We start from the raw sequence: 12,280 nt of genomic DNA, 5'->3' as shown, positions 1-12,280 counted from the left end.
TCTATCAGTATTTATTGTATTAAAAATCATAAATGATAAATTTTTAAAATAATTACGTATTCATTTAAAAATAAAAATACAAAAACATTTATTAACAAATATTATGAAACTTAACTATACTTTTCCAAAATAAAAAGTAGTTACTAGAGTGGCATTGCTTTAGATTTACGTAAATTGCTTTAATGTTTGGCTTGATAGAAGATGGCTATATGCTCTTACTTGATTCTGCTTCATTCTGCCACCATATACTGTTTTGTTGGAAATATGCAGAGAAAATCTGTTTTCAGACATATGTAACTGGAAAAGGGAGGAGTGTTTTAATAGGTTTTTTTAAGATAATTGTGAATATTTTTAATATTGTGCTGAAAATCAGTAAGTGGTAATTCCTTAAAGTTGAGTTGCAGTGTGGAATCTGAAACTATATTAGTTTTTTTTTTTTTAGTGCTGCCTCAACAGATTAGCACAAACTGAATGACTGGCAACAGAATTTTATTCCTTCACACTTCTGGAGGCTAGAGGTCTGCAGTAAAGGTTCCTGTTTGTCTGTACGCCCTCCAAAGCTTGAGGAGAGGTTCTGTTCTGTGCCTCTTTGATTTCCTGATGACTGTAGCATTCCTTCATTTATAATCTCATCATGTCCATCTCTGCCTCCCTGTGGTAACATTGCCTTATCCTCAGCTGCCTATAAAATCTTCCTTTGCCTAATTCTTACAAGATCAAGGTCACTGGATTTGGGGCCCACCCAGATAATCCAGGATAAGCTGCTTCTCTCAAAATCCTCAATGTAATTACATCTTTTCACATGTCATTTACTCTTTCATCATACAAAGTCCAGGTTCTTGGGATTAAGACATGGACATATCTTTTTAGGGGCCACCATTCAACCAGCTGTACTATCAATGACCTACTCTATTGCATGAAAATTCATTGGTTTACCTTGCAAGGTGAATTGTCTTTTACCATGCATGATGTTTCACCATCATGCATTAGCCATTTGGAAAATACTCATTCATGGAGTTATCAGAATCTTCTACATATTAACACATTTCATTATGTAGTATCAAAAACCTCTGCTTATTAACACAGAACTTAACTAGAGAAGTCTTTGTAGATTAGGAACATGCATTGTGGCAGATACAAGTTTTCCAATTCTAATGTCACTCAGAAGATTCAATTTTATCATCGGCAACAAATGTAGTCAATTGTTTTCCTTGAAGTGACAGACTCACTTTGCTCATTTTCAAGAAATGTTTTACCAAATAGTCCGCAACCTGAATAACTATCATTTGTTTGTCATTCTTTCAAGCAAAAATAGTGTTCCGTAAAAATGTAGCCAGTTCAGCTCACAACTCAAACAATTATGAGTGCTTTTCCCCAAAGCAACCATCATAAATGTATGTAGCAAGATACTTTAGTGTAATTCCGTCTTGGGAAATAGACTATTTAAAAGATGCATACCAAAGGGTTGAGATTAATACTGTTAAAAATTTCTACTGCTCCTTCAAGGATATTTTTAAGTGAAACTGGCTTTTCCGTCTTATTTATTTATTTTGGTGCTGAGTGTGTGATTCTTGGTACATCTTGGTAGTGCTCGATTCATGGGAAGGTGTCAGCAATTTTACCCATCATTGCTCTTGAACCATCAGTGCATGTGTCAATGCAGTGAAATAAGGCAAATAGTACATTAAAATGATGAAAATAGTCTTGACCTTGTAGAACCCTGAACAGTCTCAAGGATCCTTGAGAACTTTGGAGTTGAAGTGTTCTGAAACCTCTTTGCATTTAGAGTCTAGCCCTTCTAGATTTAGGGTTTTTGATACCCTTTTCCATACAGAATTATACTCTGTATTGTCAATAGCATTAATAGTATAGCATTTCTTGAAAGGATTCTCTACCATATACTCGGCAGTTGTTTTCTGAACTAATGATAGCCATCCACAATATTTTGACATTGAACTCCTTCTGTTGACATTTCTGTAAATAACATGAAAAGTTCAGATAATAAGCATGATGTCTATTCCTTCCTCAAATAACTCCTCAGTTGTTTGGGGAGTTACAGGGTTGCACTTGTCTAGTTTGACCACTAGGGCCAAAAACGGAGGTAATGCTTGTGCAGGCAATGATTAATGTTCCTATGATACTGAATCATATATGCAAAAATATGGTATATTGTCCCTTTTGTTCTAGCCATTTCTGTGTCTTTCGGGAGCACTTTATGGCTTTCCTCACATAGATTTGAAACATTTCTAAATTTGCAAATAGAATCCTAATGAAGTCCTCTCTTTCATCTCTAATTGGTCTTGTGTGTTTATATGCTATATTCCTTCATAGAAAGATTTAGCATATATAAATATATTTTATAAATTAATTAATGCAGTCTCAGTGGAATTATCATTGAGTATTTTTCTTTCTGAGGATAAACATGTTGATTAGCTATTTTATTTGGAAGAACAAATATGCAAGTACAGCCATGAAGTCCTTCTAAAAAGAGTAGTATGTGGAGTGAAATTGCTCTACCAGGTATTAAAACATAAAAGGTCAAAATGGTGTTTTATGATATTCAGATGAGAATAAGAACATTTGTAGATAGATAATCATGAAAATTTGTTAAAAATTCAGCATTTTTAAAATAATTTTTATTTTTTTCATTATAGCTGGTTTACAGTGTTGTGTCAATTTTCTACTGCACAGCAAGGTGACCCAGTCACACATACAAGTATACATTCTTTTTTTCTCACATTATACAAATGAACCTTTCCACAGAAAAGAAAATCATGGACCTGGAGAAATTCAGCACTTCAAATCAGTGGGGAAAGATACATTTTTAAAAGTGATCTTTGGCTAACTGCCTAGACAAAAGAGAAAGCAGAAATTCCATTATCATACCGTACTTCAAGAAAAATTTCAAATTAATCAGAAAAACAAACCTAAGAAACAAAATATAGGAGTTTCCTTGTGGTTCAAAGGGTTAAGGATCTGATATTGATATATCTCTGGTTATAGCTGTGGTTATAGCTGTGGTATGGGTTCAATCTCTGGCCCGGGAACTACCACATGCTGCAGGTGTGGCCAAAAAAACCAAAATAAAACATAAAAAAACCCAAAATATACAAGCACTGGAAGGAAACCTGAGGATGTTCCTCTGTAGCCCAGGGGCAGAGAAATTTCTTAACTAGGATTAAAATACAGAAACAATAAAAAACTGATGTATTTCACCACTTAAAAAATTGAACAGCAAAAGAATTACAAACAAAATAAAAAATGATAAATTTCAAGTATTTTTTTCTAGTTTATTTCAAAAGGAAAGTTGCTATGATAGAAAGTTTCTAAAAATAGAGGAGGGAAATTACCACTGTAGAGGAAAATTAGCTGTTCATAGAAAAAGAGAGGTGACTGATTCTTAAACAATGGAAATATTTCTCAGCTTTCTTCCCAACAAGAAAAAGGCAAATTGAAACTACAATGAGATTCAATTTTATTAGATTGGCAGAAGGTTCGGTATGACAACACATACTTTGATCAAGCCTGTGCTCTCATTCCCTGGTAGTGGGAACATAAAATGGTACAATGATTATGAAGAGAAACTTTGCAATGTCTAGTGAAATGTTGTGTGTCTTTAATTTTTGACCCAGAAATTGTTCTGATTGAAATCTGTCTCAAAGATAGGCAAAAATGCAAAAGGATATTTACCTAAGACCCTTCATTATAGGACTGTTAATTTTTCCAGTTCCCTTTGATGTATATTTGGGTTTGATACTACGTAAAACACTTCTGCCACACAATGGCCTTTACTCAGTTGTAAAAGAGTGAAAAATTTCTACATGTACTTCTCTGGAGTAAAATAATATAGAAAAATGTATGTAGTGTATCATTGCTTATATCTATATATTTAGATATATAAATACATGTATCAGCCTATATATACATACATTATATATGCCATATGTACATGTATATATAAATATAAAAGTTTATAGTGCATATGTATATTGTATATTATACACATAATACATATACATATGTATATTATATACATAATACATATAAATATGGGTGTATATATATATAAATTTTCTCCATCAAAACAATGGTTGACTAAATCAGAACATTTTTAAAGAGGTTAACAATATGTGGAGGACATGTAAATAGAAGCCAAACTGCTTTAAATTTACCATATTTTATGGATTTGAGTTTGAAACCAGGTAAATATATTTATTTTTATGTACATCTAGAAAAATGTACAAAGAAACACAAAAGCAATGCATAAAAAGCAGAATGAACTAATGAACCTAACTTTAATGCATTATGATTGTGTAACTCATATAGAAAGAAATTATTATGTGACTTTAAATTCTGATAAATTTAACATGGATCTCTTGGGGGATTATATTCTAAGGAAAAATTGATATAGTCTTGACCTTTGAACAACGAGAGGGTTGGGACACCTAAGTCTGAGCTGTGGAAATTCAGTATAACTTTAGCTGGCCCTCCATATCCACAGTTCTGCATCCTCAGATCAACCAACTACAACTCCAGTAGTACTGTAGTATTTACTGTTAAAATAAAAACCCACGTATAAGTGAACCCATACAGTTCAAACTTGTGTTGTTCAAGGGTCAACTGTACTTAAAAATTGTATTTTTTTTTTAGTAATTTTCTTATTCATAATAATACTGGGATTGTTAGTCCCTTATTAGCAGAATAAAAAAATAGGTAATAAATTAATGCCACAAGGAACCAAAGGGTTTCAAAGTAAATTTGAAAAAAGAGATAAAAAATAAAACTGGAACAGAAATAATTCATAGGAATGCAACATTTCATGTTGCACTTTCTCTTGTTAAGAAATGCATGTTTCCTTGCTTGGTCTACTGAAAAGCGTAGCAATAAGGAACTCTGTAGCAGTGAACACCTCTAGTACACAGATTTCTGTCTTTAAATACTGTTCCCTCTCCCTTTAGGAACCAGAACATCTGCGGAAAATGAGAGACTTGAGTATAAACCTAAGAAAACCATCGCAAACTTCTGTTTTGGTTTAATTTTTCTATTTAGGATACACTGTGCTTCTTGGATGTAGTGATTTATGTTTTCCTTCCATTTTAGTATATACTTGAACTTTATTTAGTTTTTAATACGCCTTTGCTCCATTCTTCCCTTTTGTAGTTCCAACAGAAAGACAGTTAATTTCTGATTCTGTTCTTGTCTCCTAATCTTTCACATTTTTCATCTCTTTCTCTCACTCTTGTTTCATCCTGGATACATTATTTGTGTGTATCTTTCAGTTTACAAATTATCATTTCTACTATATCTTTCCTGCTGTATTAAACATAGAGTTATCTATTTCAAATTCATTTCTATAATTGTTTTTCAGCTGTATATATTGATTTCTCATAGTTTATTGATTTATGCTTATCTTTGCCATTCCCCAGTTTTTTCATTTTAAACATTTCATGCATAGTTCTTATGAATCCTGGGCTGACAATTTCAAAATCTTAAAGCCTTGAAGGTATTAATTTTGTATTTATCTGTGATTTCTTGTTTTTGACTTGGAGTGCCTTCCTTTTTTGCATGTGGCAAACTTTGTAAAATTACACATGCTTCCTCCACCTCCCCCTGCTTCTTCTTTTACAGCTGCATCTCCGGCATATGGAAGTTCCCAGGCTAGGGGGTCGAATGGGAGCTGCAGCTGCCAGCCTACACCACAGACAAAGCAACACTGGATCAGAGCCACATCTGCAACCTGCCCAATAGTTTGTGGCAACACTGGATGCTTATCCCAGTGAGTGAGGCCAGGGATTGAACCCACATTCTTGTGAAGACTATGCTGGGTCCTTAACCTGATGAGCCACAACGGGAACAACTATGCATGCCTTTTATTTCTAAAAAATTTGCAAGCCCAGTAGATGGGATCTTTGTGCTTCTTAAGGGTTTGGGGTTCAGAGCAGATAGTTCAGTCTCGGCTTCTTTTCTGAGTCAGTATCCCCAAAACTGTGTTGCTAGAAGGCTTACTCAGAGCTTCCTTGCCCCTACCTGCTGCCATACATCTAGGCCAGCTCACTCTTTCTTAACTCCCTACCTCTCTGGCTCTGAAATATTGACTACACTTTTCCCACATTGTCCTCTGGGACATAACAGCTCTAGTTCCCAGTGACCAAAGCCTTGACCTTAAAATTTTAGGACATGAAAGCACTGTAGTTGCCATCTCTGCTTCACCATTTACATAGGTGTTAGCCAATACTCATTACTTTGTTTTTAACTTCATAAATGAGACTCTGTATTCATAATTATTATCTTATCTAGACTCTCGAATTTTTTTATACTTATTATTCTTATGTCTGTCCTGATGGGAAGAGTGGATAATTTGGAATGTGTAAAACATTCTGGGTTCTCACAGAAGTCAATGCTGCCTTAAACATTAATGGAAAATTTTCTAGTATATTTTAGTAAGTAAACACAGTAAAATCATTTGGCAGTGGGTCTGCAGGGCACAGAAAAATTATATGCTAGATATAGGATTTTGCTTAATTCCAGGGGCTGCTTCCTATAGACTGTATTTCAGTGAGGAAATCATGGCCTATAGCTTGAGCCAGTAATTTACAGATTAGTAGACAAGAAGATTTATTGAATTCAACAGCGAAAAGGAAAAGCATTTTATAATGTGTGATAGAATAGTCTAACCAAAAAATTGTTGTCTCTCCTCGTCTATACATAAATCAGTGCCTTATCATTTCTGTGCAGTCATGCTTAACATTTTCTATCTTAGAATTATGAGTAAAATCTTTGTAATACAGGCCTTAGAATACATTTTTTATGTCACATCTAATAAGCATTTTAAAAAATACCATTCTCCCGTTTTTTTGTTCTCATTTTTATTCTCTCTCTGATAGAATCTCCCAGGCCAGTGACTCTGTGTATCCTGAGCAGGTCCTAAGCAGCCCTGTGCAGGTGGCTCACCCTCAGATGTGACACGTGGCTCTGTGGTGGAGAAAATTGGAAATTCAAAATCAATACTCCATCTTTAATCTTACCAGGGTTTGTTCTCTGTTTCAGGAAGTAGGATTTTAGTGGTAATTATTATTAAGTATGGGTAAGATCTATTTGAGACTGATGGGGTTTTGTTACTCTCAAATTGACCCTTACGGGGTAAATGCTCTTCTATTGCTCATAATTCCATTCTTCATTCCCCTCTCCTTCCTTTATTTCTCCTGCTGCTCCAGACTCATTCCAGGAACTGCTGTCAACAGGAAGAGATGTGTGAACTATCTGTGGGTAAGATGACATCCCCATCGTCTGTAAGATTGCTTAGAATCAGAATCAGTTTTAATGTTGATTTAAAATTGTGAAGAACAGTGTAAGCTGGAGATGCCTCCTCTGCAGGACTTACATATTAGTTCCCTAAGTGTGGAAAAAAATCTTATGTTTTTGGACATTCCTTTAGAGAGGAAGTTATTGTCTTGTTAGGAAGACAAATGGTAAATAAAGCAAATAATTTAAAAATTAAAGCAAAGAAGCTGTATTTATTCCCCAAGTTTGTGGAGTATTTCGTATTAAAAAAGGATCTTTATATAAAATGTCAAAGAGAAAACATTTTAAGAGAGATAAGTACAGTTTGAAGACTGAAAAAAACCTCTATTTTCTCATGGCCCAGGCTAAGAAATAGAACATTATTAGCACCAGTGGAACACCTTGGATGACTCCTTGCTGCTTTTCTTCTCTTAGCTTCCAGGAGGGTACTGTCTTGTGAGATTCTCAATGTGTGATAATCATTTTCACACGTCTTTTTACTTTTATTAAAAAATATCTCCTTCAACAGTGTACCATTTTTGCCTTTTAAAAATTGCATGTATGGAATCATAGTGTATGTATTCTGTGAGGTGCTTGTTTTTTTTTCCATTAATGAGATAATCATTGTAATATATTTTTACCACCATATAGTATTCCATTGTATTTATCTGAGGATATGTCAGAATATACATGTGTATATGGATACATATGTTTTCATGCACATATGCACTGTATTTATTCATTCGACTAGAGATAGATATTTAGTGTTTCCATTTTTTTGGTTATGATTAATAGTGGTCTGTGACTAATAATAACAGCTTAAGCTGTAATACTTACTATGTGCCAGGAACTGTGCCAAGCACTGCATATATATCAACTCATCTAAATATCAGCACAAGTCTATAAGCTAGGTTCTATTATCAACTTAGAGATAAGGAGACTGAAACATAAAAATGCTAATAAATTAACTAAGATACAGTTACCAAGCAGCAGAGATGAGATTTCAGTATCTAAAGTCTGGCTGCATGGTCTTTGCTCTTAACCATTTTGCTGTGTTTGATTTTTACAATGCTTCTGAAACACATGTGCAAAGATGTCTCTATTTCGACACACAGATGTGGATTGTAGGGTTTGCACACGCTCTGTTTAAGAGGTAATGCCACACTTTCCCAAGGGGTTGTTCTAACTTAGCCTCCTATTACCAGTGGATAAGAATTTCTACTAATGAACATCCTTGTCAAAACTTGGTATCATCTAGCTTCTTAAATTTTACAACTTTCGTGGGTGTGAAGGGGTACTTGATTGTGATTTTCATTTGCTTTTTTAATGAAGCTGAATTTTTTTCGTATGTTTAAGAATTGTCTCTTTTCTTCCCCGTGAAGTCTTTTTTTTGCCAGTAATTTCCAAAATAATTCTTTTCTTTATTGATTTATAAGATTTTAATATTTTTGCATAATACACCCTTGTAGTTCATGCATGTTGCTAATATATTCTCCTAGTTTATGGCTTCCTTTGTTAATTTTGGTGAACAAAAATCTTAGGTTTACTGTGGTCAAATTTGTAATTTCTGGTATGCATTTTTTGTATTTTAAAGTGATGAACTTATTTTTATGTAGTCTAATAGTTTTTTTTTTTTTTTAGCAGATTTTCCTTTTAACTGTAGGTGTTTAAATGTATTTTTTGTTTATGATAAGGTAGAGATCTAATTTTTCTTCTGTACAATAACCAGTAGCTCTTGTACCATTTCATGAAGAATCTATCTATTCCCCACTGAACAGGAGCTCCCATTCTGTTATCAATTAAGAATCAATGTGTTTATATATGATTGTTTGTACATACATGCATGTGCATTTATGGATTCATGGACTATCTTTATGTTTTCTTTATTGTCTATCTAAAATTAACAGGTTTCTTCACAAGTCTTATTCAGTTTTTGTTAAATTTATTTCTAGGTTCTTGGTATATAGGATAATGATAGCATTAAAAATTACAATTTATAATTGTTTATGTTGAACGTAGAAATACAACCGTTTTCTATTTTTACTTAAAAACATTTGTTTTGATTTCCAGCAATGTTGTGATGCTTTTATTAATGCTAACAATTACCTGTAGGTTATTTTGTGTGTTTTAGGTAGATATTATATTATTTGAGAATAATGACTTATTTTCTTTTTGCCAATTGTGGTCACTTTTTATTTTCTTTTTTCCTCTTACTCTATTGGTCAGAACCTCTAATACAAAGTTGAATAGGAGGGGTGTGGTAGTGTGTCTAAAGAAAATTATTTTATAATGTCATCACTAAGTAAGATATCTACTAAGGATTTTCGTAATGCCTTCAATCAGATGAAAAACAATTCTTTTCATTTTGAAGTTTATCGTGAATGGGTATTGAATTTTACTGACTGAGTTTTATGTATTGAAATTGTCATAGCATTCTTCTCAGTCTGTGGTAAATTACAGAAATCACTTTTATAATATTATACCAACTGTGCATAGTTAACACTGTTTAACAGTTCTTCCTTTCTTCCAGAACAATTCGGATAGTTTTACAAATAAAATGCAATACACACATTTAAATTTAAATTTTATTTATTTTATTTTATTTATTTATTTATTTATTTTTATTTTGTCTTTTTGCCATTTCTTGGGCCGCTCCCTCGGCATATGGAGGTTGCCAGGCTAGGGGTCGAATCGGAGCCATAGCCGCCGGCCTACGCCAGAGCCACAGCAACGCGGGATCCGAGCCGCATCTGCAACCTACACCACAGCTCACGGCAACACCGGATCCTTAACCCACTGAGCAAGGGCAGGGATCGAACCCGCAACCTCATGGTTCCTAGTCGGCTTCGTTAACCACTGCGCCACGACGGGAACTCCTAAATTTAAACTTTAGATAAACAATGAATAAAAAATCAATTTTTTTTATTTGTTAAATTTGGCAACTGTAAATTCATGAACATAAGAATGCCCTAATTCTTAGCAAATAGATACCATCCTTCTGTGTCTAGCTTATTTCTCTTATCTTGTTCTCCAGGTTTATCCGTGTTGTCACAAACATCAGGGTTTCCATCTTTCTCATGGCTGAGTAATATTCCATTGTATGTATATGTGACAATTAAAGAAACAATTCATCGGTGTATGGTTGCTTCCATGTCATGGCTATTGTGAACAATGTTGCAGTGAACTTGGGAGTGCCAATAGTTGTTTGAGATCCTGATTTCAATTCCTTTGAATAAATACCCAGAAGTGGGTTTGTGGATAACATGGTATTTATATTTTTTAAGTTTTCAGGGAGCCTATTCTTTGCCATAACGAATGCATCCCTATCAGCAGTGTACAATGGTTCTCTTTTCTTCAAATCTTCACCAACACCAGTTGTCTTTTGTTTTGAATAATAGCCATTCCAGTCAGTATGAGATGATATCTCATTGTGATTTTGATTTGCACTTCCCAGATGATTAGTGATATTGAGCTCTTTTTCATATACCTGTTGGCCATTTGTATATCACCTTTGGAGAAATGTCTATTTGGTTCCTTCACCAACTTTAAAAATAGATTATTTGTTTTTTTGCTGGTGAGATCCCTATATAGTTTAGATATTAACCCTTTATCAGATGCATAGTTTGCTAATATTTTATCCCATTCTGTAGACTGCCTTTTCATTTTGTTGTTTGCTTTGCAAAAGCCTTTTACTTTGGTGTAGTCCAGCATGCCCATTTTTGCTTTTATTGCCTATGTTTTTGGTGTCATAACAAAGAAATCATTACCAAAGCTGAAGTTTAAAAAAATTTCCCTAAGTTTTCTTTTAGGATTTTTTGTGTTTTTAGGTCTTATATTTAAATCTTTAATCCATTTTGAATTAATTTTTTATGTAGAATGTGAGATAAGGGTGAAATTTAGTCCTTTCGCATGTGGATATCCAATTTTCCCAGCATCATTTATTGAAGAGATTCCACTTTCCCCATTTAAAAATACTGTTGACTATATATGCATGGGTTTATTTCTGTGCTATTTTGTTCCATTGGCCTATATGTCTTTATGCCAGTACCATTCTCTTTTGAATGCTGTAGTTTTGTGATACCTTTTGAAATCAGAAAATATACTATTTTCAGGTTTTTTTTTTAATTCTTGCTCAAAATTTCTTTGACTCTTTTCAAGGTCTTTTGTGGTCTCATATGAATTTTTTCAACTTTAATGAATTATAACTGACAAAACTGTATATATTCAAAGCATACAACTTGATGTAATTGCTGTAAACTAATGTATCTATCATCTGACATAGTTAAAACATTTTCTCTCTTTTTGCATTTAAAATCTCTTAAGTATACATTTCAGTATTGTTAGCTATACGTGTCATGCTGGCACATTAGATTTCCTGAGTTTATTCATCTTGCATAGCTGAAACTTCTTACCCTTGACCAACATCTTCCCATTTTTCCTGTACCTGCCCCTAGTTCCTTACATAGTTGTCCCTTGGAACCTGAGGGGGATTGGTTCCAGAACCCCCGCAGTTGCTCAAGTGCCTTATATAAACTGATGTGCCATTGTTTCACTGCAGATGTGGAACCCACAGATATGGAAGGCTTACTGGATATTTTGGATATTAGCCACTTCTCAGATGTATAATTTGCAAATGTTTTCTCCCATTTTATAGACTTCTTTTTCATTTTGTTGTTTATTTGCTGTGCTGAAACTTTAGTTTGATGTAGTCCTACTTTTTATGTTTGATTTTTTTCTCTATTCTTTTGAATTCATATCCCAAATAATCATAGCCAAGACTTTCAAGAAGTTTTTTTCTCTATTTACGATTTCAGTTGTGTAACATTATATAACTTTAAGGTGTTCAGTGTATTGATATTATACTCATAAATCACAGAAAGATTATTATCATAGCATTCACTAAGAGCTGAATCACACCACATAATTACTATTTTTTTTTTTTTTTTTTTTTTGTGGTGAGAACACTCAAGATCTACTCTTAGCAACTTTCAGGTATATA

At 33.6% G+C, this 12,280-nt stretch overlaps 1 long non-coding RNA gene across 2 annotated transcripts in view; it reads left to right on the top strand.

Annotated features, from left to right (window-relative positions):
- LOC106504949 overlaps positions 1–12,280 on the top strand; it is a 590,151-nt gene that overhangs the window by 351,829 nt on the left and 226,042 nt on the right. The window contains exon 5 of one of the 2 annotated variants that reach the window (XR_002335799.1): positions 7,215–9,843. The exons of the other annotated variant lie outside the window; for it this stretch is intronic. This is a non-coding gene — a long non-coding RNA (uncharacterized LOC106504949). Of the gene's footprint in view, positions 1–7,214; positions 9,844–12,280 lie in introns of those variants that run through there. 2 annotated transcript variants of the gene reach the window in all.

The sequence above is a fragment of the Sus scrofa genome, chromosome 9, assembly GCF_000003025.6.
Source record: "Sus scrofa isolate TJ Tabasco breed Duroc chromosome 9, Sscrofa11.1, whole genome shotgun sequence".
Lineage (NCBI taxonomy): Eukaryota > Metazoa > Chordata > Mammalia > Artiodactyla > Suidae > Sus > Sus scrofa.
Note: the sequence above shows the minus strand (reverse complement) of the source record. Positions and strands in the feature narration are given on the sequence as shown.